Genomic DNA, 27283 nt, shown 5'->3' on the forward strand with positions numbered 1-27283 from the left:
CTCTGGCTGGGGGTGTGGGCTCTGGGGTGGGGCAGGGCTGGGGATGAGTTTGGGGTGCAGGCAGGCTGCTCCGGGACAAGGGCCAGAAAGGAGGACTCCCCCCAGCCCTTTCCCTGCTGGCAGCAGCAAGCTCTGGGGGAGGAACCCCTCATTCCCCCCCCCCCCAGCAGCACACTCACTCCCACCACTGTTGCTGCAGAGCTCCTAGGGCCCTTCTCCGGTCCAGGAATCTCCCACGCCTCCCCCATTTTGGGTGCTGGGGGGTGCGGCATGCACCTCCTCCCCTGCTGGGGCCCCTGACTATAGCCTCACGGGGGGTGGGGGATGGGGCTGTCTCCTTGCCCAGCATGGGGCAGGAGTGGTGACTGCAGGGGGGGGGGCTGTGATGGTGGAGGGTCCCACTGGAAAAGGGAAGGGTCTGAGGTGGAAGGGCAGGCTCAGAGTCAGTCTGCCCTGGCAGCGAGTTGGGAAGTGGGGGCACTAGGACCCTGTGGCAGCAGTTGCTGCAGGGAGGCAGCATGGAGCTGCATGGAAGAGGCAGGGACACTCTGCTCCATCCGGGGCCCAGGGACATGCATGGGGCCAGCAAGGGGGCCCGGGGGACACTCGGGGGAAGCACGGGGGGTGGCAGGTGGGGCCAGAGGGGAGACCCAGCCCCAAACTTTGGTGGAGCTGGGCCCCAGGGCTCTGAATATTGCTGGTGCCCGGGCACCACGTGGGTATATAACTCGCCGCCCATGTGTGTTTCATTCCTTATGTGCTAGTCCCATCATGTGGCCATTTCCTTTTCTTCCTTTCTGTTAAAAGCTTTGGTGTTTTGCACAGAAACATTATTTCCCCAGGAGAGACCCAGGAGTGGGGGCTGCATTCCTGTGCCAAACAGTCACTGGAAGGGGGCAGACAAAGGCCTTTAGGACGAGGCGTCCGTCACTGTCAAAAGATCATCTCCCTCCTGCAGGTCACTGGCAGCCTGAATTTGTTCCTTATCCTCCCAGAGTCTGGGGGGTGGAATCAGCACTACCCAGCCCCTCCGTGTGTAGCAGGAACAAACACAAACCTGGTCTTTAAAACAAGCTGTCCCCTTCCTTCTCAGGGAAGATTTTTCTGTGATTGAAGTTGAGCTTCAGTTCCCCTCTCCTAGGGCTGGGGCGGGTGTGGGGCCAGCTCCCAGTGAGATCTGTTTTCACCTTTGCCCCCTTTCAGTCACTCTGGGATGGTAACTCTGCCCCCAGCTGTCAGGCAGCTTCCAGCCCATCCACCCTACTCACTAACTCTGTGGTCATGTGTCACTCCCTCTGCCAGCACACAGAGCCTGCAGGAAAGCTACTCCTGCCAGATGCATTAGTGGTGTGCGTAGGTGCTTTCTTAGCACTTCATCTGGGTTTGATTCCCAGCCAAGGCAATAATGGCTTTTCTCTTCTGTTGTTTCCTCGTCTGGAAGTGGTTTAATTTCAGTCACATTGTGTTACAATCACATTATCTATAGAATGAGACAATAAATGTGTCAAAGTCCAGCAGGTCATACAGGATGGAGGCACACAAGGGACTGGAATGTGTCATCTGAGAAAGACAGAACCCTTGGAAACCTGCATCTCCCATTCCCTGGCCTTGCGTGTTATGATTCCAGCTGTGTGAGCTGTTTGTAGGATGTTCCGGCATGAAGTTTTGAGTCAGTTATTGCTCCTGCAGATTCCTTTGCTGTTACAATTATAATGACATGAACAAAAGGGAGGCACAATAAACATAACCCCCAAGTTGCAATACAGGTGGGGAAAGGGACGATCACGGTTAAGCCAAACACATCAAAATAAAAATTAATACTAAAAAAGGGGAGAGGGAAGAGATCAGGTATGTGGAGATCCCCTTGATATTTCAATGCACATTGTTAGAATCAAAGATCAGACTTGACACTGGAAAACTACCTGTCTCTCTGAACACCTGTGATGAGCAAGATGGAGTTGGGACACCTGTTCTGCTTCAATCATTTATTGTCTCTCTGTTCTCTCCTTCTTCGCCCCCCAATTCCTCGTCTCCAATGTCTCTGCCTTTCTCCTCTTGCTCCCTCTCCCCTGCCCTTTCCAGGAACTCACACTCTACAGAATTTAGGACAAGCCAGAGCTCCCATGTTCTGCACATGAGCCTGTGTCAGAGGACGTGGGACCCCGGTCAGAACCAGTCACCAGATCAATATGACCCTTTATGGGCGACTTCTCTGCCTACTCTGCAATTTACATCTCCCCTCCCCGCAACCCGGGTGGGGTACAGCTCTGACTGAGAGGCCTCACAGGAGAAATTTCAGCCAAAAGACAAATTTTTGTGAAATGTTGAGAAATGAAGAGCCTCCCAAATCCCCAGAACTCTAGTGTCACCCCCATGGCACCAGCACAGGGAACCCAGTGAGATGGGGTTACAGAATACAAGGGGGGAGGCAGCAGGGAGAGAGTTGACAGGGAATCTCTCTTTTTCCTTCTCTCTTCACTTTCTGTTCTTCTCTTTCCTTCCAGGAACTGCAGTCACAGCAGGGAGGGGTTTGTCTCCGTGTCTGTCACGGAGGTGGTGGAAGTGACGGATTCTGTGATTTCCTGCAACCTCCGTAACTTCTGCAGTGGCCACAGTGGCTGACTCCAGGGCCACTCAATCAAGTGGCTCCAGGGACCGCCCAAGCAGCGACCAATGCGGCTGGCCTGGGGACCACTTGACCAGTGGTCCCGAGGGCAGCAGGAGCAGCCACAGCTTGGTGGCCTCTGGCAGCACTTCTGGGGTGGCCAGAGCAGCAGCTGGCCCCCTGGGGCTCCCCCCTGCCCTAGCAGCAGCTGGAGTGGCAGCGACTCTCAGGGCTTCTCCCCTGGTAGCTGGTGCTCATTAGCCATCAAATAAATCAAAACACTTCCCCCTGCAAGTGGATTTAGCCCGGGACCCTCAGAGTCAGCAGCTGTTACGCCCCCACTGAGCTCTCTGGTCAGGTGTCCTAGTGCCGGGAGCCTCCGATTTAGATCCTAAAATAGCGTTTTTGCACCAGGGGGGCTGAAATTTTGGACCAGACATTGTAGCTCCACTGTTATTTTACTGAATTGCTTCAAAACAGCAAGTGTAGAAAGTCTCCTAAGTGCCAGGCTCTCTGCCATGGAAACAGCTGCCCCTGCTCTCCAGGAGTCTGTGCGTTCCACCCAGCAACGTACACACCTGCTCCGCACTGAAGGGGGGTCAGACAGTGACGGTAACACAAATCTTCAGACTATTAACCCAGGTCCCTTTCTTTAACCCAGGACATGCCAGTCACCTGTTAGCCATGGTGTTATCTTCATCTTCAAATACCTCTCAGGACATTGAACAGAGGGAGTGAAACCCCCTCCCCCCGAATGGCTCCCTGTTGAGGCGTTGTACCGAACCTGCCCCTGGAGACTGTCTGGTTTTATACTCTTAGAGCTTTTTCTCTTCAAACCCCTTATCCCAATCTCTGGGCCAACCTCCGCATTTCAGAGTTTAGAATTTACTCTCATCACCCCTTATGGCACTTTCCATGTGACTGAGACAAAGCAAGTGGGGGAAGCTCCGTGGCTAATGAAAACCAATGCTCTGGGTGAGGCCTGAACTCACACCCACAGCTGTATTTCCCCCTGCATGAGCCACTATAGGTGCTTCTTAGACAAACTTGGGCTGTAGGTGGTTATGTGTGTCTGTGCTTCACCACTTTGGCTGCTCTGTGAAAAGCTGATGGTTCAAACAGAAGCTGGTGGGGTTTTGTTTTGTTTTAAGCAATTAGAGTCTAGTACATTTTAACAGGCAGAAAATGTCCTATTCTGGTCTAGCCCCATTTGACTCCTTCTGTTCATCTTCTTCCTTCGCCCTCAGTGTCTTTCCTTCCCCATTGGGGACATGCAGAGATGAACCCCAGTCAGTCTGTGTCACAGAGAGTCTGTATCTCCTAAGGAATGTGGGTGAAGGATTCCAGCTGAATTAACGCCGCTCACCTGGGTTAGAAACATTTGTTTCTTTCGAGCACATAGTGGGAAATGGGACATTAATTCAGACCCAGGAGGCAAGGCAGAGGCTTCATGCTCTTGATCTCCATGAAGGGAGAGAGGATCCCCAGGAAGGAACAGAGCTTCCTTTAGATTCAAGCTGGGTCTCCTGGAAGTTGGAAAAGACCCTTGGTCACTGAGGATCTCATGGGATCGTGCTGCTCCAGAGGCTCGAGAGTCCTGGGTGCAGGGAGGGTGTCATTGCACAGTCTGAAATGGAAGGGAGGACCCTGGAAGGGACAGGGAGGAACAGAAAATGGAGAGGAATGAAACAGAATAAACGCCTCTTCTGTCTCCCATCCCCAACCCAGCAAGAACTGTTATCAGTGGGAAACTCCCACAATGAATGGCAGAGACCACAGAGACATTTGCCTCATGCTGAGAAGTAAGGTGACCAATCACCAAGTGTGAAAAATCAGAGACTTTCACCAGATGCATTGGTGGTATAGTGGTGAGCATAGCTGCCTTCCAAGCAGTTGACCTGGGTTCGATTCCCAGCCAATGCAATGATATGATGGTTCCTCCACTGGGAATTGGTTTAATTTCAGTCATATTGTATCAGTTTATCAAGGGAATGAGAGAATCAGTGTCCCAAATCCCAACAGGTCATTAAACACCCAGTGGAGGAAGAAAGGGGTGGGACTATATAATGAGCAGTTGGAGTCATCCTGGTATTACAATGCTTGGTTTATTTTTTTTTAATTTCCTTTACTTCCCTCTCCTTTTAGACTCAGAGCCTTTAAGGTCAGAAGGGACCAGTGTGATCATCTAGTCCGACCTGCTGCACCTTGCAGGCCAAAGACCCCACCCACCCACTCCTGGAATAGACCCGGGAGGGAGGCAGCTCTGTGCACTGCCCCTACCCCAGGCAGCACATGGAGGCCCTCTGCTCCCCTCCCCCCATGGGTGTGCAGAGATGTGCCAGCAGCACTAAGGTGGCTCCATGCCCACTCTACATCCGTCCCTCCGTGCCGCTCCCAGAAGTGGCTGGCATGTCCCAGCATCCCCTGGGGTGGGGGGGAGTGTCTCCACGTGCTGCCCTTGCCCCGAGCACCAACTCCGCAGCTCCCATTGGCCAGGAACTGTAGCCAATGGGAGCTCTGGAGGCAGCGCCTGCAGACAGCAGCACATGGAGATCCCCTGGCCCCACCCACCTAGGAGCTGCTGCCAGAGGGTTGTGTGTACTGGTCACTTTGGGAGCTGCACCACCCCTCCTGCACCCCACCCCCAGCGCAGAGCCCACACCCAAATTTCCTCCCAGTGCTTTGCTTGTCTTTCTTTTACCAGAACCATCCTTCTTCTCCTGGGCTGCAAGTAGCCACCCCTGGGAAGCCAAGAGGCAGGCACAGGATTCTGCAAGGTAAGTGTCCCCGAGCACCGCGATGGACGGTGTGATGAAGGTAAGTCTTCCTGAGGCACAATGAACTGCAATGCAGCGAACCACTGGCCAGGTGGTCAGGGCGAAGGGTAGTCACTGGAGGTACAAGCTTGTGAGTGACTCCTGAGCACAGGGCCCCTTCCCCTTTTAAGGACCTGCTCCTCATGGCCTGCGACTGGAGATGACTTGGCTGCATCTGGTGGGTCACACTCCACCTCAGCCAGTGTCCATGTAGTGTCCATGCTCTGGGTGTGCGATCGCTGCCTAATTAGAGTCCCAGACACCTTGTCTATCTAGGAGCTCTTCTGATCTTCCAGCCGTTCAACGAGCCCATTCATCCCACAAGCATTGCAGGAGGGAGCGGGAGGAGAGGGGGAAAGCCACTTCACAGGCATTCAGAGAGGGAGAGGAGACAAAAATGGGAATCGGGGAAGTATAACAGACCTATTGAGCATAGAAATCACTGCTGCTCCTACAACAGCAGGGACAGGCCACTCGGAGTTGGGAAAAATTAAGCCATCATGTTTCTGTTTGGTTTTGAACCACGGACCTTTTGCATGTTAGGCAAACGTGATAACCACTACACTACAGAAACTCTGTTACAGAGCTTTCCCCCTCCCTTCATAAGAATAGAAGAATGGCCAGACTGGGTCAGACCAAAGGTCCATCCAACCCCATATCCTATCTGTCAACAGTGGCCAATGCCAGGTGCCCCAGAGGGAGTGAACCTAACAGATAATGATCAAGTGATCTCTCTCCTGCCATCCATCTCCTCCCTCTGACAAACAGAGGCTAGAGACACCATTCCTTACCCAGGCTGCCTAATAGCCATTTATGGACTTAACCTCCATTAATTTATCTGCAAAAATAATGAGTACTTATGGCACCTTAGAGACTAACAAACTTATTTGAGCATAAGCTTTCGTGGCCTAAAATCCACTTAATCAGATGCATACAGTGGAAAATACAGCAGGAAGATATATATATACACAGAGAACATGAAAAAATGGGTGTTGCCATCCACACTATAATGAGAGTGAGCAGTTAAGGTGAGCTATTATCAGCAGGAGAAAAAAACTTGTAGTGATAATCAGGATGGCCCATTTCCAACAGTTGACAAGAAGGTGTGAGTAACAGTAGGGGGACAAATAAACATGGGGAAATAGTTTGACTTTGTGTAATGACCCACCCACTCCCAGTCTTTATTCAAGCCTAATTTAATGGTGTCCAGTTTGCAAATTAATTCCAATTCAGCATCTCTTGTGGGAGTCTGTTGTTGAAGGTTTTTTGTTATAATATTGCGACTTTTAGGTCTGTAATCGAGTGACCAGGGAGATTGAAGTGTTCTCTGGCTGTGTTTGAATGTTATAATTCTTGATGTCTGATTTGTGTCCATTTATTCTTTTATGTAGAGACTCTCTTGTTTGTCCAATGTACATGTCAGATATTCATTTGTGGCACATGTTGTCACATATCAAATTGGTATTTGTGCAGGTGAATGAGCCCTGATGGCATTGCTGATGTGATTAGGTCCTATGATGGTGTCCCCTGAATAGATATGTGGACAGAGTTGGCAACAGGTTTTGTTGCAAGGATAGGTTCCTGGGTTAGTGTTTTTGTTGTGTGGTTGCTGGTAAGTATTTGCTTCAGGTTGGGTGGCTGTCAGTAAGCAAGGACTGGCCTGTCTCCCAAGATCTGTGAGAGTGAGGATTGTCCTTCAGGATGGGTTGTAGATCCTTGATGATGCACTGGAGAGGTTTTAGTTGGGGCTGAAGGTGACGGCTAGTGGGGTTCTGTTCCTTTCTTTGTTGGGCCTGTCCTGTAGTAGGTGACTTCTGGGTACTCTTCTGGCTCTGTCAATCTGCTTCTTCACTTCAGCAGGTGGGTACTGTAGTTGTAAGAACGCTTGATAGAGATCTTGTAGGTGTTTGTCTCTGTCTGAGGGGTTGGAGCAAATGCGGTTGTATCTTAGAGCTTGGCTGTAGACAATGGATTGTGTGATGTGGTCTGGGTGAAAGCTGGAGACATGTAGGTAAGTATAGCGTTCAGTATGTTTCCGGTATAGGGTGGTGTTTATGTGACCATCGATTAGCACAGTAGTGTCCAGGAAGTGGATCTCTTGTGTGGATTGGTCCAGGCAGAGGTTGTAGGTGGGATGGAAATTGTTGAAATCATGGTGGAATTCCTCAAGGGTTTTCTTTTCCATGGGACCAGATGATGAAGATGTCATCAGTGTAGCACAAGTAGAGTAGGGGCATTAGGGGACGAGAGCTGAGGAAATGTTCTAAGTCAGCCATAAAAACGTTGGCATACTGTGGGGCCATGTGAGTACCCATAGCAGTGCTGCTGACTTGAAGGTAAACATTGTCCCCAAATGTGAAATAGTTATGGGTGAGGACAAAGTCACAAAGTTCAGCTGTGACATTATCGGGGATACTGTTCCTGACGGCTTGTAGTCCATCTTTGTGTGGAATGATGATGGAGCGTCTACATAGCCAGACAATCCTGCTGTCAGGGTGCCAATGCCTGAGATGATGAGGCATCCAGGATTTCCAGGTTTATGGATCTTGGGTAGCAGATAGAATAACCCTGGTTGGGGTTCTAGGCTGTCTTATTGCCAAGAGACGGAGAAACTCGGCCAGCTGCAGGGGTGCATAACACCGCCCTAGTGTGGGGTGACAGCGCCTCCAAGATCCTGACACCCCTATTGGTTCCACTGCTGGTTGTTTTCCTTTTCCGGTGGGACTTTGGGCAAGTTGCTCCCCCCTCTAGGGCTCCGTCCCCAGCAGGCAAATGGGGATTTCGTACCTTCCCGCTATTGGAAAGTGCTGGGAGAATCCCCCAGCCAAAGCTGTTCTGACAGCGCTAAGCAGCATCTGACCATTCAAGGTCAGAGCGCACTGCCCAGGAGGAGGAGTGTTTGGCTCTGGGGTTTCACTTCAGCCCAGTCTAGAGAGAGGGGCCTAGCCATGGGGTTTGGCTCAAGAAGACCAAGTCTCCAATTTGTTAAGGGCGTTTTGAATTCCAGTCCTGAGCTCCAAAGTGCTTGGTGTCATTTGCACATTTTAGAAGCATGCTCTCCACTCCATTTTCCAAATCATTCATGAAACTATTGAATAGTACCCGACCCCGGACTGATCCCTGCAGGACCCACTAGGTGCCCCCTCTCCCTTGGACAGCCAAACCTGGAGAAGGGCCCTTGGAGTCTGGGCTTTCAACTAGCTCTGCACCCACATGACACTTATTGCATCTAGACCGCATTTCCCTCATTTGCTTGTGAGAATGTCCTGCGGGACTGTGTCAAAAGCCTTAGTGACCCTAAGATAGATCCCATCTACTGTTTACCCACCTCCACTAGGCCCGGAACCCTGCCAAAGAAGGAAAGAGGATTGGTTTGGGATGATTTGTTCTTGACAAATCCATGCTCCCTCGTCCTAAGAACCAAATTATCCTGTAGGTGCTGCTGACAAACTGTTTAAGAATGTATTGCAGTATCTCTCCAGCTATGGAAGTGAGGCTAGCTAGTCTGTAAGTCCCAGGGTCTCTTTGTTCCCTTTGAAAGATAGGTCCTGTCTTGTTCATGGATGGGAAGATGTTCTTTTTCAGGGATCTCAGATGAGAACTGGGGCACAACACCTGGTTTGTTAAGGCCACAAAAATGGAGGCAGGAACCTCTTCTCTCCTGCTGGCACAGAACCCCAGGTACCTAAAGACAGGGACTCACACCCTGAATGGGCTTTAGAAAAGGCAGTGGTTAAAAAGTTTGGCCCTGACCATTTCTTGTTTCCGCAGACTAGACATTTTAGCAAACTTTAGATTTCCTTGGTGTTAAACACCGTGAAACTCCCCTTTCTCCTTCACAGAGGGTTTTATCGCCCCTTATCTCACTCAGGCTCAGGACTGCCCAGAGTTTGAGAACTCTCCCTGTTCCCATTGGGCAGATGGGGAGGAGCCTGAGGTATAGAGAAGGGAAGTGACCTGTCACCAGATGGATCAGACTGAACAGGTTTCAAACCTCCAGGAGGCTCTTACCTTCTAAACAGGGACGGCTGTTTTCTAGTAAAATCACTAAAAGGGAAGGAGAAAACTCGAAAGAGGTTCCTCCTGGCGCTCACGTCCGTGAACCCAAATACTCTCTCAGTCCTCAAAGAGAGACCTGGAGAAGGAGACTTGTTGGAGCAAAGCCACAGGGGTCTCTGAGGTTTCCCTGGCCCCTCGTCCCGGTCCTGCCTGGCTGATGTCAGCATCTCTCTGTGAGGTCACCACCTCCCACCACCTTTGACCAATAGTCTGAGGGCCTGCAAAAGGCCTTTGTGATGTCACTGCCACACCCTCCCTTGCTGTGCCAATGTCCTGCCCTGGCCAGGCACTTTGCAGGTTTGAGCTACTCCTGTGGATCACCCCACTCAAGGAGCGTTCGTTCTAGGCAGCAAGCCGGCTAGACAGGAAACATCAGATGCTGCTCCCAATGCTACACTCAGTTTTCAGAAATGAGTCGACTTTATGGCCAGAAGAGACCATTAGAGCATCTAATCTGACCCCTGCATATCACAGGCCTCCTGTATGACACAAGAGCTATTTTGGGGGCAAACACATTGCAGAAAGGCATCTAGTCTTCATGAAATGACATCAGGAGATGGAGAATCCACCACTTTCCTTGGTAGCTTGTTCCTGTGGTGAATCATCCTCGCTGTTGAATATTTGTGCCTTAGTTGTAATATGAATTTGTCTCTTTTCACCTTCCAGCCATTGGGTCTTGTTATTCCTTTCTCTGCTATTTTAAAGAGTCCTTTAATACCCAGTATTTTCTCTCCATTAAGGCACTTCAAGACTTCAATGAAGTCACCTTTCAATCTTCTTTTGATAAGCTAAGCAGGTTGAGCTCTTTCAATAGCTCACTAGAAGGCATTTTTCTCCAGCCCTCAGAACATTTGGTGGCTCTTTGCTGCCCCAGCTCCAATTTCACAACATCTTTTTCAAACAAGGACACCAAAACTGAAGGCAGTATTCCAGTATCAGTCTCACTGATGCCGTGTCAGGGGCAGGGGGTGCGGGGCTGGCTGGAGGCAGGGCAGGGGGATGCAGCAGGGGTTGGCTGGAGCCGGGGCGTGCGGGGCTGGCTGGAGACAGAGGCTGGCTGCAGGGAGGGCAGGGGGTGGAGGGTTGCTGAAAATGTACTGAGAGGTATTTTAAGGTGAAGATAACACCATGGTTACCAGGTGACTGGCACATCCTGGGTTAAAGAAAGGAAGGGACCTGGAGTTAATAGTCTGAAGTATTTGTGTTACCAACCCTGTCACTGTCTGACCCCCCTTCAGTGCGGAGCAGGTGTGTACGTTGCTGTGTGGAACGCACAGACTCCTGCAGAGCAGGGGCAGCTGTTTCCATGGCAGAGAGCCTGGCACTTAGGAGACTTTCTTGACTTGTATCAGAGGGTAGCCGTGTTAGTCTGGTTCTGTAAAGCAGCAAAGAATCCTGTGGCACCTTATAGACTAACAGACGTTTTGCAGCATGAGCTTTCGTGGGTGAATACCCACTTCTTCAGATGCAAGTGGTGCATCTGAAGAAGTGGTATTCACCCACGAAAGCTCATGCTGCAAAACGTCTGTTAGTCTATAAGGTGCCACAGGATTCTTTGCTGCTTTTCTTGACTTGCTGTTTTGAAGCAATTCAGTAAAATAACGGTGGAGCTACAATATCCGGTCCAAAATTTCAGCCCCCCTGGTGCAAAAACGCTATTTTAGGATCTAAACAGGAGGCTTCCAGCGCTAGGACACCTGACCAGAGAGCTCAGTGGGGGCGTAACAGCTGCTGACTCTGAGGTTCCTGGGCTAAATCCACTTGCAGGTGGAGGCATTTCGATTTATTTGATCGATAATGAGGAAGGTGAAGATTTAATCCCAGGTATTTTTAGTAAATGTCATGGACAGATCACGGCAAAACCCAAAGCTCATTGCCCATGACCCGGCCATGACTTATACCATAAATACCCCTCATTGAATCGTGGGGAGGGAGGCCCAGGGGGTCCGTGGCACCAGCTGTGGGCGCAGGGAGTCCAGGGGGCCCGTGGCACCATGTACTGGGGAGAAGCCCGGGGACCCACTGCCACTTCAGAGGCTGCCAGGTGAGGGGAGCCCCAGAGGCCAGCCCTGCTCCGGCCACCTCGGGACAGGTGCCAGGAGCCACTGAGCTGTGGCTGCTCCTGCCACCCTTGGAAGCACTGCTCAGGCTGTCCCCAGGCCAGCTGCTGGGGCAGCGATGGAGTCAGCCACAGTGGCCACTGCAGAAGCCACAGACTCTATGACTTGTGCAGCCTCCGTGACACAGAGGATCCCTAATAAAGAGACAAACCCTCCCTGCTGTGACTGCAGTTCCTGGAAGGAAAGAGAAGAACAGAAAGTGAAGAGAGAAGGAAAGAGAGAGATTCCCTGTCACCTCTCTCCCCTGCTCTCTCCCCCTTGTATTCTGTAACCCCATCTCACTGGGTTCCCTGTGCTGGTGCCATGGGGTGACACTAGAGTTCTGGGGATTTGGGGAGGGAAGGGGGCTCTTCACTTCTCAGCATTTCACACAAATTTGTCTTTGAGCTGAAATTTCTCCTGTTAGGCCTCTGTCAGAGCTGTACCCCACCCTGTTTGCAGGCGGGGGGAGATGTAAATTGCCGAGCAGGCAGAGAAGTCGCCCATAAAGGGTCATATTGTTCTGGTGACTGGTTCTGACCTGGATCACACGTCCTCTGACACAGGCTCATGTGCAGAACATGGGAGCTCTGGCTTGTCCTAAATGCTGTAGACTGTGAGTTCCTGGAAAGGGCAGGGGAGAGGGAGCAAGAGGAGAGAGGCAGAGACATTGGAGACGAGGAATTGGGGGGAGAAGAAGGAGAGAACAGAGAGACAATAAATGATTGAAGCAGAACAGGTGTCCCAACTCCATCTTGCTCATCATAGGTGTTCAGAGAGACAGGTAGTTGCAGGTTTTCCAGTGTCAAGTCTGAACTTTGATTCTAACAATGTGCGTTGAAATATCAAGGGGATCTCCACATACCTGATCTCTTCCCCCCTCCCCTGTTTTAGTATTAATTTTTATTTTGAAGTGTTTGGCTTAACTGTGATCTTCTCTTTCCCCACCTGTATTGTACTTTGGAGTTTATTTTTATTTTGCCTACCTTTTGTTCATGTCATTATAACTGTAACAGCAAAGGAATCTGCAGAAGCAAAAACTGACTCAAAACTTCATTTCCCCATCATGCCGGAACATCCTACAAACAGCTCACGCAGCTGGAACCATAACACGCAAGGCCAGGGGATGGGAGATGCAGGTTTCCAAGGGTTCTGTCTTTCTCAGATGACACATTCCAGTCCCTTGTGTGCCTCCATCCTGTATGACCTGCTGGACTTTGACACATTTATTATTTCATTCTATAGATAATGTGATTGTAACACAATGTGACTGGAAATTGTTCCAGATGAGGAAACAACAGAAGAGAAAAGCCATTATTGCATTGACTGGGAATCAAACCCAGATGAATTGCTTAGAAAGCACCTATGCACACCACTATACCACCAATGCAGCTGGCAGAAGGAGCTTTCCTGCAGACTCTGTGTGCTGGCAAAGGGGGTGACACATGACCATGGAAGTAATGAGCAGGGTGGATGGGCTGGAAGCTGCCTGACAGCTGGGAGCAGAGTTACCATCCCAGAGTGACTGAAAGGGGGCAAAGGTGAAAACAAAGCTCATTGGGAGCTGGCCCCACACCTGCCCCGCCCCTAGGAGAGGGGAACTGAAGCTCAACTTCAATCACAGAAAAATCTTCCCTGAGAAGGAAGGGGACAGCTTGTTTTAAAGACCAGGTTTGTGTTTGTTCCTGCTACACACGGAGGGGCTGGGTAGTGCTGATTCCAGCCCCCAGACTCTGGGAGGATAAGGAACAAATTCAGGCTGCCAGTGACCTGCAGGAGGGAGATGATCTTTTGACAGTGACGGACGCCTCGTCCTAAAGGCCTTTGTCTACCCCCTTCCAGTGACTGTTTGGTACAGGAATGCAGCCCCCACTCCTGGGTCTCTCCTGGGGAAATAATGTTTCTGTGCAAAACACCAAAGCTTTTAACAGAAAGGAAGAAAAGGAAATGGCCACATGATGGGACTAGGACATAAGGAATGAAACACAAGATCCTTCTCCCCTGTGCATTGACTTTTAACCTTGTTTGTGCTGGTGTTGTATCCATGTTGGTCTCAGGGGTCCTCTGGGGCGCCGGGCATTGGCCACGTTCGGGAGAGTGGGCTAGATGAACTGGTCTGACTCAGTGTGGCTGTTCTTATGTTCTAACTGCTGGTTATGGAAGAGACGAACTTCCAGGCTACACAGAACTGAAGAAGGGTGCTGGGTTAGCTCCACAGCTTGTCTCTTTCACCAACAGAGGTTGGTCCTCTGCAAGCTCTTACCCTCACCCGCCTTGTCTCTCTTGGACTCTGAAAAGTTTTTTCTCTCCACTCCCCTTGGAGAGACGTTAAGTTTCCCTTTGGGCAACTATCAGGCTGAAGCAATTGTATTGACTGTGACATTAGAATTGAAGATTTAATATTATAAATAAATGAAACTAAACCTGAGGTTCTGGTTTTCACATTGGTTTTTCTAACTCAGTTCCCAATTCTCTTCTAGAAAGGCCTCCAGGCTGCCTGCCCAGCCCAGCAAAAGTGGCCAGGAGAAAGCCCACACTGCTGCTCTTTCAGGTAGTTGAAGGCTGCTATCAAACCCCGCTCACTCAGTCAGTCCCCAGTCTGTGGCAGTGCCTGGGATTCTTCCGTCCTAAGTGCAAGACTCTGCACTTCTCCTTGTTGAACCTCCTCAGATTTCTTCTTGCCCAATCCTCCAATTTGTCTAGGTCGCTCTGGACCCAAACCCTGTCCTCCAGCGCTTGGATTCTTTACATGCTTTCACAGGGCTGGTCTACACTGGGGGTGGGGGGGAAATCGATCTAAGATACGCAACTTCAGCTACGTGAATAGCGTAGCTAAAGTTGAAGTATCTTAGATCAATTTACCTCTTGTCCTCATGGCGCGGGATCGACGTTTGCGGCTCCCCCTGACGACTCCGCTACTGCTGTTCACGCTAGTGGAGTTCCGGAGTCGACGAGAGCACTTTCAGGGATCGATATATCACATCTAGATGAGATGCGATATATCGATCCCTGAGAAATCGATCGCTACCCGCTGATATGGCGGGTAGTCTAGACGTACCCACAGAGCAAAGAGCACATGTTCCATGATTTCATAGGGCAGAGTTTTATGCTATAGGGAGCTTTCCCTGTGTGAATTTGACAGGTGGATCAACATAGAGACACATTGTGACCCTTCTCAGGGTGCTGAGGGCTGTGAGTCTCCTTGTTGCCACCTGCCACTAGGAAGAGGGAGTTTTCCATTTGGATGTTAGTGACCAAACTCACCAGCCTGCTGGAACTCAAGCACCCTCCTCTGAGCTACAGCAGCCACCCTAACCCCTGAGTTCCTTCAATGTGTCCCACTTTGGGGTCCAGCCTGGATCACCAGATACCCGGTGAAATCCCAGATCCTCTCTCCCCAAAGTATCCCAGGTTACTAGTTTTACTGTGGACCATTGCTACTGTATCTCACACAGCACCTGAGTACAGTTATCGAACAAGCAACAAATTTATTTAACAACGGATAGAGATTTAAACAAACAAACATGAGTGATGGAAACCAACTGTTACCACTAAACAAAGGCAGAAAATGATAGAATAGAAAGGCCAGCACAAAAAACAGAGAGAGGAACAATAAGATACTAAAAGGACAATGGTTGGAACTCTCCCTTTCTCTCAGTCTTTGGATTGATGGGTACTAGAGCTGTAGCAACAGTTGAGGAACCAGGGTAAATTAAATCTAATTATCTTTTCAAGATTAGCCATCATTTCCTGTACGACTAACAAAACACAAAAACAAGACAACTTTCAGTTTTCCAAAATAATTCACATTATCACACAGTCTCTTACTCTTTAACCAATAACTTCACCTATAATTTCATTTTAATTGGTAACAATAACATATTCAAAGATCACAAATTCTTGTCATATATGTTAGTTTGCTTTTAATCGCCATTGCCAATAACTGAACCCTTGTTCTTATTGTGGTTTGTCCCAACGTAGGTCCCAACCACTTCTGTGAGTTCATATATCTCAGGATCTTCTGGCATATGTGTCGGTAGAAGGAGTCTTCTATGTCGGAATGTTTGCATTATGGAGAAAAATACCTCTCTTTTCACATTTTTTAATCTTTCAAAGTAGGAGGAGGTAAAGAAGTAATGTAAATGCATAAAACACAAGAGAAAACTAAGGTCTGGTCTACACTAAAGACATTTATCGGGATAACTATATTGCTTAGGGGTGTGAAAAATCCACACAGCTGAGCAACGTAGTTACACAGCCCTAATCCCCTGTGTAGATAGTGCTACATGAGCGGGAGAGCTTCTCCTGCCAACATAGCCACCGCCGCTTGCGGGGGCTGGCGAATCAAGTCTGATGAGAGAAATCTCTCCCATTGGCTTAGAGCATCTGTTATAGCAGTGCTACAGCAACACAGCTACATTGGTGCAGCTGTGCCAACATCAGCTTAATTGTGTAGCCACAGCGTCAGACACAAAACCATAGAATCAGGACTCAACATGCGTGTATCCGGAAGTCTGAAATTGGAGGCTGACACATTTGTTGCCTCATTGGTTACCATCATTTCTACAGCCTGAAAGTCCTTGTTACCCAATCAGGCAGCCAGTTTGGGATCCACAGGGAAGGACTGTCCTATGAAGCACTCTCTCTTTGCATCAAAATAGTGAAGGATGACTGTTCTCAATCTAACCCTGGCATACTTTGGAAGTGTAATCAGTGACACTGAACTAGGAAGTGGAATTGTACAAACAATTTTCCTTGGGTCACCATAGCTTCCTTTACTGGGGTGGAAACCAAGAACTGGGTGTGGACTCTTTCAACTTCAGCTCTTTCTAAATCCTTGGTCTTGGATAGGGTAAATTTACAGTTCTCTGAAGTAGAATCCTTTACAAAACCACTTAAAATCTCAGCAGTGTTAATGAGGAATGGCTTCCTGAAACATGCCCAGCTTTTCTTTAATTCGGTGGCACAGGTTCCAGGGAAGGGACTGGATACAGGCCTGGATCAGAATCTTCGTTAGTTACCAGAGCTGGAGATTCTATTAAAAAATGGCTATTTTTCTGAAGCTATTAATTTTTCAACACTGGTTTCATTTTATACACATCTTTAGCACCTACAAACGATAAATTCAACAAAAACTCCACTTCCATTTCCTCAACATCTGTGTCATGAAGGGCTGCATCTCCCATACTATAGGATTAGCTAGGAGAGATCTTCAGTGGGGCCTGGGTTACAAATGCTTTGAGAATCAAACACATGGGTATTTTGCCTAGTTCAAAACCACTTACCATCGAATTCTCTTCTCAGATCATCGGAGACAATACTGCCTTAAACAACTGAAATACACTGTGATCAGATGCACTTCCTTCAGTTAGTTGGGGTTCTGCTGTTGTTCACCATTTCCGAGTGGAGATTTTAAATCACTGCTGTTTCTTTGTTAGCCTGGCCAGTAAATTAGAGAGTTCTCTCCTGTTGATAGAACTGCACTTCAGCTTCCACCATGTCATAATGGAAGATGGGGAAAAAGCAAAGCTGAAATCATAATTGAGGAGTTTAGCAAAGGGTCATTGTCTTAAATTCTTCAATAAATCTGAGCTACATCCTATCAAGCAGAACTAATATCCAATTGGGTGACCAAACAGCCTTCAGGAAAGATAGAAACCCACATCACAGAGAGACAATACATGACAAAGAAAGTGTCAAGTGAAATTCCAGAGCAGGTTACATCTGATTATTCAGAATCGGGACAAGAGATTCTCCCACCACATTCTCCTCTGATCCATTCAAACCTGCTTCCCTGATACCTGTCTCAATAGTCAGTTATGTTATTTACAACATTTTTAGTATCCCAGCATTCCCATAATGAGGGAAAAACAGCCCTCTTGCCAGAAGTGGCTTTACAATAGATGGAACCTGGAATTTAAACTCTAAATGATCACACTGTATTTGGGATCCATTTGAATTCCCCTCCCAGGTCTTTGACACTTTCATCTCCAGTCATAGCGACTCTGATATAGGATTAAAGAAGTCAAAACATCATCTGCAAGCACAGACAACGGAGAATGCTTCATCCCATGACACTTATGAAGTGGATGGATAGAACGTGATGAAGATAAACTCTGCCTGGCTTAGGCAAAAGGTAAGAGTTCTGCAGTGAAGGGGAAGGAGGGAATCTCTGAGTCACCTCATCTCCTTCCAGTGTCACAGAAGCTGTAATTATACTTTTTTCCTGCCCCTATTCCTCTTCATTTACATATAATTTGAAAAATTCCCAATGTAACTGCTCTTCAGCACAACCCAGAGCAACGTGAGAACAACTGGCAAGGATACAATCTGTATCATTGGTGACTCTAACAATAACTTTGCAATAGGAGGAATGGTATAAACGTGACGCTCCCTGGTTCCTCATAGGAAGGGCACACTCCAATTATTTGTGGGACAATAGAAAGGACAAATAGGTCCATCTCAAAAGAGGGTGAACTGCAAAAGGCAAAAATGGGCCACTCATCTGGACAAGCTGAGGGATAACGGTGGTGTAAACAGTTCAAAGAGCTTTAAAAGTTACTATGTGGGAATCAGGAAAAGTATTAAAGAAAAGAAAGTCTTGATAGCCCTAGAGATTTTTACAATGTTTATCTCCCTTGCAGATTCTCTGATGGCTAACAAGGGTTGAGCTGCGATTGAAGGTTTTTCCACACAAACTGCATTCATAGGGCCTGTCCCCTGTGTGGATTCTCTGATGGGTAATAAGGTTTGAGCAGTGATTGAAGGTTTTCCCGCACTCACTGCATTCATAGGGCCTGTCCCCTGTGTGGATTCTCTGATGAGCAGGAAGGGCTGATCTTTGAGTGAACGTTTTCCCACACTCACTGCATACATAGGGCCTGTCCCCTGTGTGGGTTGTTTGATGACTAATAAGGTGCGAGCTGCGATTGAAGGTTTTCCCACACTCACGGCATTCATAGGGTCTTTCCCCCGTGTGGATCCTCTGATGTCTAGAAAGGTCTGATCTGTAAGTGAAAATTTTCCCACACTCACGGCATTCATAGGGCCTCTCCCCTGTGTGCATTCTCTGATGTCTAGAAAGGCCTGATCTGTAAGTGAAGCTTTTCCCACACTCACGGCATTCATAGGGCCTCTCCCCTGTGTGGATTCTCTGATGTTGAGAAAGGTCTGAGCTGCTAGTGAAGCATTTTCCACACTCACGGCATTCATAGGGCCTCTCTCCTCTGTGGATTGTTTGATGCCTAATAAGGTGCGAACTGCGATTGAAGGTTTTCCCACACTCAGTGCATTCATAGGGCCTGTCCCCTGTGTGGATTCTCTGATGTCTAGAAAGGTCTGATCTGTAAGTGAAAATTTTCCCACACTCACGGCATTCATAAGGCCTCTCCCCTGTGTGGATTCTCTGATGTTGAGAAAGGTCTGAGCTGCTAGTGAAGCATTTTCCACATTCACTGCATTCATAGGGCCTCTCTCCTCTGTGGATTTTTTGATGCCTAATAAGGTGCGAACTGCGATTGAAGGTTTTCCCGCACTCACGGCATTCATAGGGTCTTTCCCCTGTGTGGATTCTCTGATGTCTAGAAAGGTCTGATCTGTGAGTGAAAATTTTCCCACACTCAGTGCATGTACTTTTTCTCTTTCGCCTAAAGATTTCCTGTTGTGTTGTGGTTTCCATGAGGACCTTCTGAGTTCCCCAACAGGAAATAAATTTATCCACTTTCTTCCTGGCTGGTTTCCTTGATCTCTTTCTGGTCTGTGCTGAATCTCCCAGGAGTTTCCCTGCTCAGGACTCCTGGACACATTCCTTTTCGATCTTTGCGATAATGCTCTGTATTTATCCACTTGCTGAACATTTTCCTGCTGAGAATTCTGCTCCTCTTTCTCACATGCCTTTGCATCACCTGCTGTGATAGAGACAGAAACCTCAGACAGGGATGGAAAGGGGAAGACCAAACAAAAACAAGTGCTGAAGACAGGTCAAATAAAAATCAGGAGCTGAACTCCCCCAAACTCTTCCGCCAGATAGGAGAGAGGAGGGGGATGAATTCAGCCTTCACATCCCATCCAAATACGCAGGGGGAAGGGAGGAAGCTACTGCCTGGTGTCTGATAGGGTCTATAGGAAGCCATGAACTATATTTACCCTGAGGATACGACCCTGTTAGGGACAATAATGAACTGAGAGACCTCCCAAGGGCTTTGTTGGGCATCCCAGATGTTTCCTTCAGGCACTTACAGATTCTGAGTTGGTTTAATGTTTCCTCACCTGTGCAGGGAGATCTCAGGATCTCTCTTTCCTCTGAACCCCGGAGGTCTGGGACCCATGGCTCTTCCCCTTGTTCCAGCTGGGAGATCACATCAGGCTGGGTAACAGGAAACCCTGCTCAGATGAAAGAAAACAAAAGGAGTTAAGTTGATTTCATAAGACTTTGTCATAAAAAAACATTCTATTAATTTAACGTCAGTGCTTAGTGTGACCTGGTGGGCCAGAGGCAGTTCTCACTGAGAATGCCAAGATCAGGGCAGGCTGAAAAAGGGATCACCCACATGGGTTATCAAGAAGCTGAAAAAAGAAATCACACAGCCCCCTTGATTGCATCCCAGTTCTCTGACTCCTAATCAGCACTTAGGTCCAGTACAGTGAGAGGTTATTTCAAAACTCTGCTCACATAAACAAAATGATCTTCTGACCCCAAAGGTCAGCCACGTTACTAGGTCAGTATAGGTTTGGATCTTACCCAAAATACCACACTGCCAGCCAATCCTTAGCATCTAAACTAAAGGTTTAAACGAAAGAAAGACAGAAAGAAGTTAAATGGAAAAGCCGTCAGACACATTCCAAAATGGATATATCAGGTTCTTAGCAGTATTGGTGAGTTGCTGGCTTGAAAGTCCGTCTGGAACACATCCATAGCTTAGATGGGTCATTCAATCCTTTGTTCCAGGGTTCAGTTTGTAGAAAAGTTGCTCCAGAGGCAGGAAAGGGGATTGAAGACAAAATGGGGATGATGCAGCTGCCCTTTACATTCCTTTTGCCATGTGGCCTATACTTCCTGTGTCCCAAACACAAGATTCACAGCACATGGCATGGAAAAGCCTTGGAGTTCTCATTACACAGGCATACCCCGGCATGTCTTGCTGACTCAATAGGTGTATCCTCTTGGTCCTTTCCATGGGCTCATTGTACTGCTGATGACCCTCAATATGCCATCAAACAGGCTAGGCAGTATTGATGCCAATATGTCTGGGGGTGTCACCCAGAAACACTGCACAAGTCTGGAAATACAGATATACCCTACATATCTATAACTCACAATACAAAGGTGATACAAACATAGAAACTAAATGATCATACTTGGAAAATCGTAACATTTCCCCTGACACCTTACATGGCATATCTAGCATGATTCATTGCAATTTGATAAGATTATATTATTTTATTATTAATACCAAAGTGTCTCTCAATCCCATACAGTGTCACACTTGGTAAACCAGTGAATTCCCAGGACTAGTTCCCCAGGTCCTTGAAGATGCCGAACACTGTGCTTATAGGGATTGAAATACCCACATATCTACTGGGAACACACACATAGACACTGTGTCAGTCTATACCCCTGTGTTCACTCTTCTAGAAAATTATGATCCATTTTGTACGCAGTATGGCTTGTGAGGTATCATTTGAAAACGCATAATCTACTGAATATTATCCTCCTGTTAAAATGTGTAGTAACACTGTATGTAAAGTTATGAGATTTTACAGTATGAGATTACAGAAAAAGTTACAATTCTGGGGAACACCCACAGAGCAGTTCCTCAGAGACAGCAAGGCAAATAGCTGGTCAAACAGCCATTCTCCTGCAGCGGGAAGGTGTGAAGACATTTACATTCCATCACAGGGACCTCTAGAAGTTGTTGCGGAAAACGACCACATGATTGAGTTTGAATCAGCTCAGCCTGAGGCTCTTTTCTTGGTTAAAAGTGCGCAGGGGGCGACAGCTATTGGAATACTGTCCCCCTGAGCTAAAAACCACACAAGCCTTTTAAAGCTTAAAACCACAATCAATGGCACATACGTTGCACGTTAATTTCCTTATTTGGAATATATTGCAAAATATGATGCAGGTCAAAAGCAAGCTGAACAATCAGTTTTCCATATTCAGCCTTTCCTGTTATTGTTATTCCTAGTCTAGTTCGTGGTTTGACTTTTCTAACACTTCCACTGTGGTTATGTTTCACAAGCTCGGTTACTGCAAATCAGTGTGTTTGGGGACTTTCCACTTCACCTACTTAGGCCCCTTACGCACACAAAGCCATTGGTTCCCTAATTTGGGGGATTTAAATTAAAATAAATAATTGGAGATATACCAATCTCCTAGAACTGGAAGGGACCTTGAAAGGTCATCAAGTCCAGCCCCCTGCTTTTACTTGTTCCCCAATTTTGGGGATTTTCCATTCCACTTTGCCTTTCTATGCCCTTTACACAGAGAAGCAAGCTCAGCTAATACTTCAGGCCTACTAGCTTGACCAAAGCTCCAAAGCTCTTTCTGTAGATTTTCCCTCACAATTCTCGTATCTTCGACAGACAGCCTGGCACCATGACTCAGCTGAGAACTGAAGTTGTTTCTAGTACAAAAGACTGAATTATAAAAAGAGGTGAGGAAAATGCATGAGACTCTCTCTCTCCCCTTTCCCTCTGCTCATGACAACTCCTGAAGAACTGAACGTGGGCGGCACGGGTGGGTTAGGCCAAGTCCAGGCTGAAAAGAAAACCAGCCTGTCTCAGCACATGGCGAGAGAAACATTTGCCTTGTTTCAGCTTGTTAACTTAGACATTAGTTTGTGTTTTATCTTGCATTTCTTTTGTAAACAATTCTGAGCTTTATGCCTCATTATCTGTATCTTAAAATATTTTTTTTGATTGTTAACTATCTTGTTTTATTCTTTATCTAACCAGTGTGTTTGTATTAAAGTGTGTTGGAAACTCCATCTGGGATAACAAGGCTGGCACATGTCATTTTCCACTGATGAAATGACAGACTTCATATGAGCTTGCGTTGTTCAGGAGTGTGCTGGACAGGGAAAGATGCACATTTCTGGGAGAAGTCTGGGAGCAGAGAATTTTCTGGGGTTCTCCTGTGCTGCACTGTAACTTATAAGTCACTGACTAGCAGCACTCAATACTGTGTAGCTGGGAGCGAGTTACATGCTGGAGACTGTGCGTTACCTGCCCAGGAGTGGCTGTTCTCACAGTAAAGCAGTGTAAAAGGCACCCCAGCTTGGAGAACTGAGTCACACAGCTGTTCAACAGTCCAGGTTGCACTGTGGTTAATATCACAGACACTCAATTTCAAAGAGTTCCTAAAACACAGAGAAAGTAAATCCATGTCCCAGAAATCAAAGACTCCAGAGAGAGGCAAGTCTCCTGGCACTGCTTCTTGCTGACAGAGAGGTTCAGGGACAGTGAGAGAGTCCTGGGAAGCTGGGAACAGGAAGCATGGGCTGGTGGGGTTCAGTGGAGAAAGGGAACAGGAAGGGCAGGGATATCACTGAATGCAGGATTTCAGCAGTACTAGATGACAGGATAGCACATAGTGCAGCCCATTGGAAAACATAATCCCAGCTATACATACAAAATTATGGGATCTAAATTAGCTGTTACCACTCAAGAGAGATCTTGGAGTCACTGTGGATAGTTCTCTGAAAACATCCACTCAGTGTGCAGCAGCAGTGAAAAAAGCGAACAGAATGTTGGGAATCATTAAGAAATAGATAGATAATAAGACATAAAATATCATATTGCCTCTACACAAATCCATGGGACGCCCACATCTCAAATACTCCGTGCAGATGTGGTCGCCCCATCTCAAAGAAGTTTACTTGAGCAAACAGGAGCTATTTGACACTGCGATGCGGCTCCTGTGCTCTGTTCCCAAAGTGTTCTGCAGCAGGGGAGGGTCTCTGGTAGCGTGTGTGTCACTGGCATATTGGGGTGATGCTGCAACAGGACAGAGTAGAGGTGGCATTGTGGGGCTGGCATGAACCTTATCTCTTCATTTCCTATTCCAAGAACCAAGAGGATGGGAATCCTTACCCAGCGAGGTCACATTTTCATAGTTCTCCTGCATGACATCCCAGTATAGGGCTCTCTGAGCGGGGTCCAGCAGAGCCCACTCTTCCCTGGTGAAATGCACAGCCACCTCCTCGAAGGTCACCGGCCCCTGAAAGAGCAAGAATCCAACACTCAGTACCTGCTGCCCCACTATTCGTGGGGGAAAGGAGCCAATCAAATGGAAGCTCTGGGTGGATCGCAGTCAACAGAGTCCCACCCCCACCCTGCAAAGAGCATCCTGGAAACACCAGGTTAAGGGGACTAAGAGAGAGCCCCTTGTCTCTCCCAGCAGATCCATCACACACTTACTAGCCACCGACTGATACAGGAGATGGAGCCCCTAGCAGGGCGCAGGGAGAGCTCCCTGGTAGGAAGCCCAATAACCTCCTCATTGTCAGGAGCTGGATATGAAGGGCGGGGCAGCTCCCCTAAACCTCACTGATGGGTGCCCACTTCATATCTCACAGCAGCCGCTGGTCAGTCAGGTCAGGCTCCAGCACTAGGAGTCTGGTCAGTTAGACTAGCTCCTTGTAGGTGGGCTATTTCCACCACCTAATCTCATGGGTCTGTTCCTAGAATCTAGGCCACTTATTAAACAACACCCAGCAGGTTTATCTCAAGCTGTCCTCCTCCCTTCCCCACCCTGTGCATTTCCTGCCCACCTCCAACCTCGACTGTGCAAATCTTCCCATCTCTGGTGTATTTGCTGTCCCTCTCCCCCCTGCAGGAACCCACCAGCAACCTCCCAATAATCCCTACCTGAACAGGTTCCTCTGCACCCATTTCTCTTCCCTCTCCCATGGGAGGATGGGACGAGCTGGAGCGAAACATGGACGTCATTTTACAACCTGTCTGGGGGAGAAGGGCAGTTGTGGGGGTTTCAGAACAGACTTTAGTTAATTTCACAGGATGATTCTCCCAGGCCCTTTCCCTGCAGACAGGCATCCTAGATTCTGCCATCCTGGGAAAGAGATCAAGAATGTTATTACAGTGTAGACCTGGCTCCTCCTGCCAGGCTAAGCCCACAGAGACATTTTTAACCTTCCTTGAAAGGTCATCGAGTCCAGCCCCCTGCCTTCACTAGCAGGACCAATTTTTGCCCAAGATCCCTAAGTGGCCTCCTCAAGGATTGAACTCACAAACCTGGGTTTAGCAGGCCAATGCTCAAACCACCGAGCTATCATCTGACTGTCACACAAGCCATGCATGACTCACACTCCTATTTACTCAATTTAGAATTCTACAGGCAGTATATTTTCCTCTTACAATGAGGAAAAGGCATGAAAGCTACAGTGATTAATGTAGTTATTAATGTAGCCAATAAGGATACATTCAATGCAGTTTTAAAATGACTGACAGCACCAAAAAAAGCACATGTCCAAAAATTATACTAGTAGGTGGGAGATGAGGCAAAAACAGTGGGGGTAAGGAAACTTGTATGACAAATAAAGGTATAAAATTACTACTACTCAGGTTCTTGAGAGACCCCACAGCTTCTAATAACTCAGGGGACAGGACTCCTTACCCAGCGAGGTCACATTCTCATAGTTCTGCTGAATGACATCCCTGTAGAGGGCTCTCTGAGTGGGGTCCAGCAGAGCTCCCTCTTCCCTGGTGAAATACACAGCCACCTCCTCGAAGGTCACCAGCCCCTGAAAGAGCAAGAATCCAACACTGAGTACCTGCTGCCCCACTATTCACAGAACAGCAGCACCAGGTAAATGGAGGCACATGTTAACAGAGTCCCACCCCATCTTGCTTAGAGCAGCCAGGAGGCATCATTGGGTAGAAAGAGAGAACCTTTGTGTCTCCCAGCTGACACACGGAGGCAGAGTCTTCATATTTATCACATACCCACTAGCCAGAGCTTGATACAGGAGATGGGGCTGTCTCTGGACCCTGCTGGTGGCTCCCTGATAGGAATCCCAACACTCTCCAAATAAAATATATGGAAGAAAGGAAGTCAATAGTAAAGACTATAAGTTAGGAGGTCAGAATTGTAGAAAATTGGTAAGGGAAGCTATCAGAAATCAATGATCAATGAAAATTAAGAAGGAAGTTTTTAAAAGTATATTAAGTACAAAATTAATCCTAACAACGGTAGTGGTAAATTACTAGATAGAAATGGCAGAATTATCAAAAATAATGCAGAAGAGGTAAAAGTGTTAAAGAAATATTTCTCTCCTGGATTTGGAGAAAAACAAATGATGTAACTCATATCATAAGATGTTGACGACGACACTTTCCATTCCAACAACAACTCATGAGTATGTTAAACAGCAGGTATTACAGTTAGATGTGTTTAAATCAGCAGGTCCAGATAACAAGAGTTTTGAGAGACCCGGTGGAGAAGCGTGGAGGACTGTTAGTGTTGATTTTCATTAGGACTTAGAACACTGAGGAAATTCCATAAGACTGGAATAAAGCTAATGCTGTGCCAATATTTAAAAAGTGTAAAAGAGATGACCCAGCTAATTACAAGAGTGTTAGTCTAAAATCGATACTGGGCAAGAGAATGGAGCAGCTGATACTGGAGTTCATTAATAACGAATTAAAGGAGGGTAATATAATTAGTACCCATTAACAAAGATTTAGACACAATAGATTGTCAAACCAACTGGATATCCTTACTGGATGAGATCAAAAGTTTGGTTGCAACTAATAGTATTGATGTAATATACCTAGACTTCTGTAAGGCATATGACTTGGTCCAGCACAATATTTTGACTAGAAAACTAGAAAGATACAAAATACACAGGGCATATATTAAATAGATTAAAAACTGGGATTGTAAATGGGGAACTATGGTCAGTGGATTTCTTTCTAGGGACTTCCCACAAGGACTGGTTCTTGGCTCTGTGCTATTTAACATACTTATTAATGACCTGGAAGAGAACATAAAATCATCAGTGATAAAGTTTACAGTTGCCACAAAGATTGGGGGTGGTGGTAACTAATGAAGTGTCAGTGGATTCTGGCTCCAGCTCTGGGAGTCTGGGAAGTTGTCCCAGCTCTGGCTGGGGGGTTATTTCCTGTTCCACAAAGAGGGGAAGTTTCATTCCCAAATCCTGTGACTTCAAATTAGGACCTATCTGACACTACACCCACATTCAGCATAGTGGTAGGAGTATAAAATGATTAGGCCATAATTATTAGGCATTTTGTGCAAGATGCGTCATGTGCAGTGTCATTGGAAAAGTTGTGATTGGCCGAATATGATTATCCTATTTGTGTGCATGGATCATCTTTGTTATCTGAAGTTATGGATATTGACTCTGTATCTGAAGAACAAAACATGTCAAACCAATCTGAGAGCTTTCTTTGATAGGATAACAAGCCTTGTGGATAAGGGAGAAGCGGTGGATGTGGTATACCTAGACTTTAGTAAAGCATTTGATACAGTCGCGCATGATATTCTTATCAATAAACTAGGCAAATACAACTTAGATGGGGCTACTATAAGGTGGGTGCATAACTGGCTGGATAACCGTACTCAGAGTAGTTATTAATGGTTCCCAATCCTGCTGGAAAGGTATAACAAGTGGGGTTCCATGAGGTCTGTTTTGGGACCGGCTCTGTTCAATATCTTCATC

At 47.4% G+C, this 27283-nt stretch overlaps 1 protein-coding gene and 1 non-coding gene across 2 annotated transcripts in view; both read left to right on the forward strand.

The window, feature by feature from the left end:
* LOC120381652 (zinc finger protein 91-like) overlaps positions 1-27283 on the forward strand; it is a gene marked incomplete at its 3' end in the record, with an annotated part of 230735 nt that overhangs the window by 129417 nt on the left and 74035 nt on the right. The window lies entirely within an intron of this gene.
* On the forward strand, positions 4457-4528 carry TRNAG-UCC. The gene has a single exon. It is a non-coding gene; the product is annotated as a tRNA-Gly (tRNA).

Source organism: Mauremys reevesii, linkage group 14, assembly GCF_016161935.1.
Source record: "Mauremys reevesii isolate NIE-2019 linkage group 14, ASM1616193v1, whole genome shotgun sequence".
In the NCBI taxonomy this organism is placed as follows: domain Eukaryota; kingdom Metazoa; phylum Chordata; order Testudines; family Geoemydidae; genus Mauremys; species Mauremys reevesii.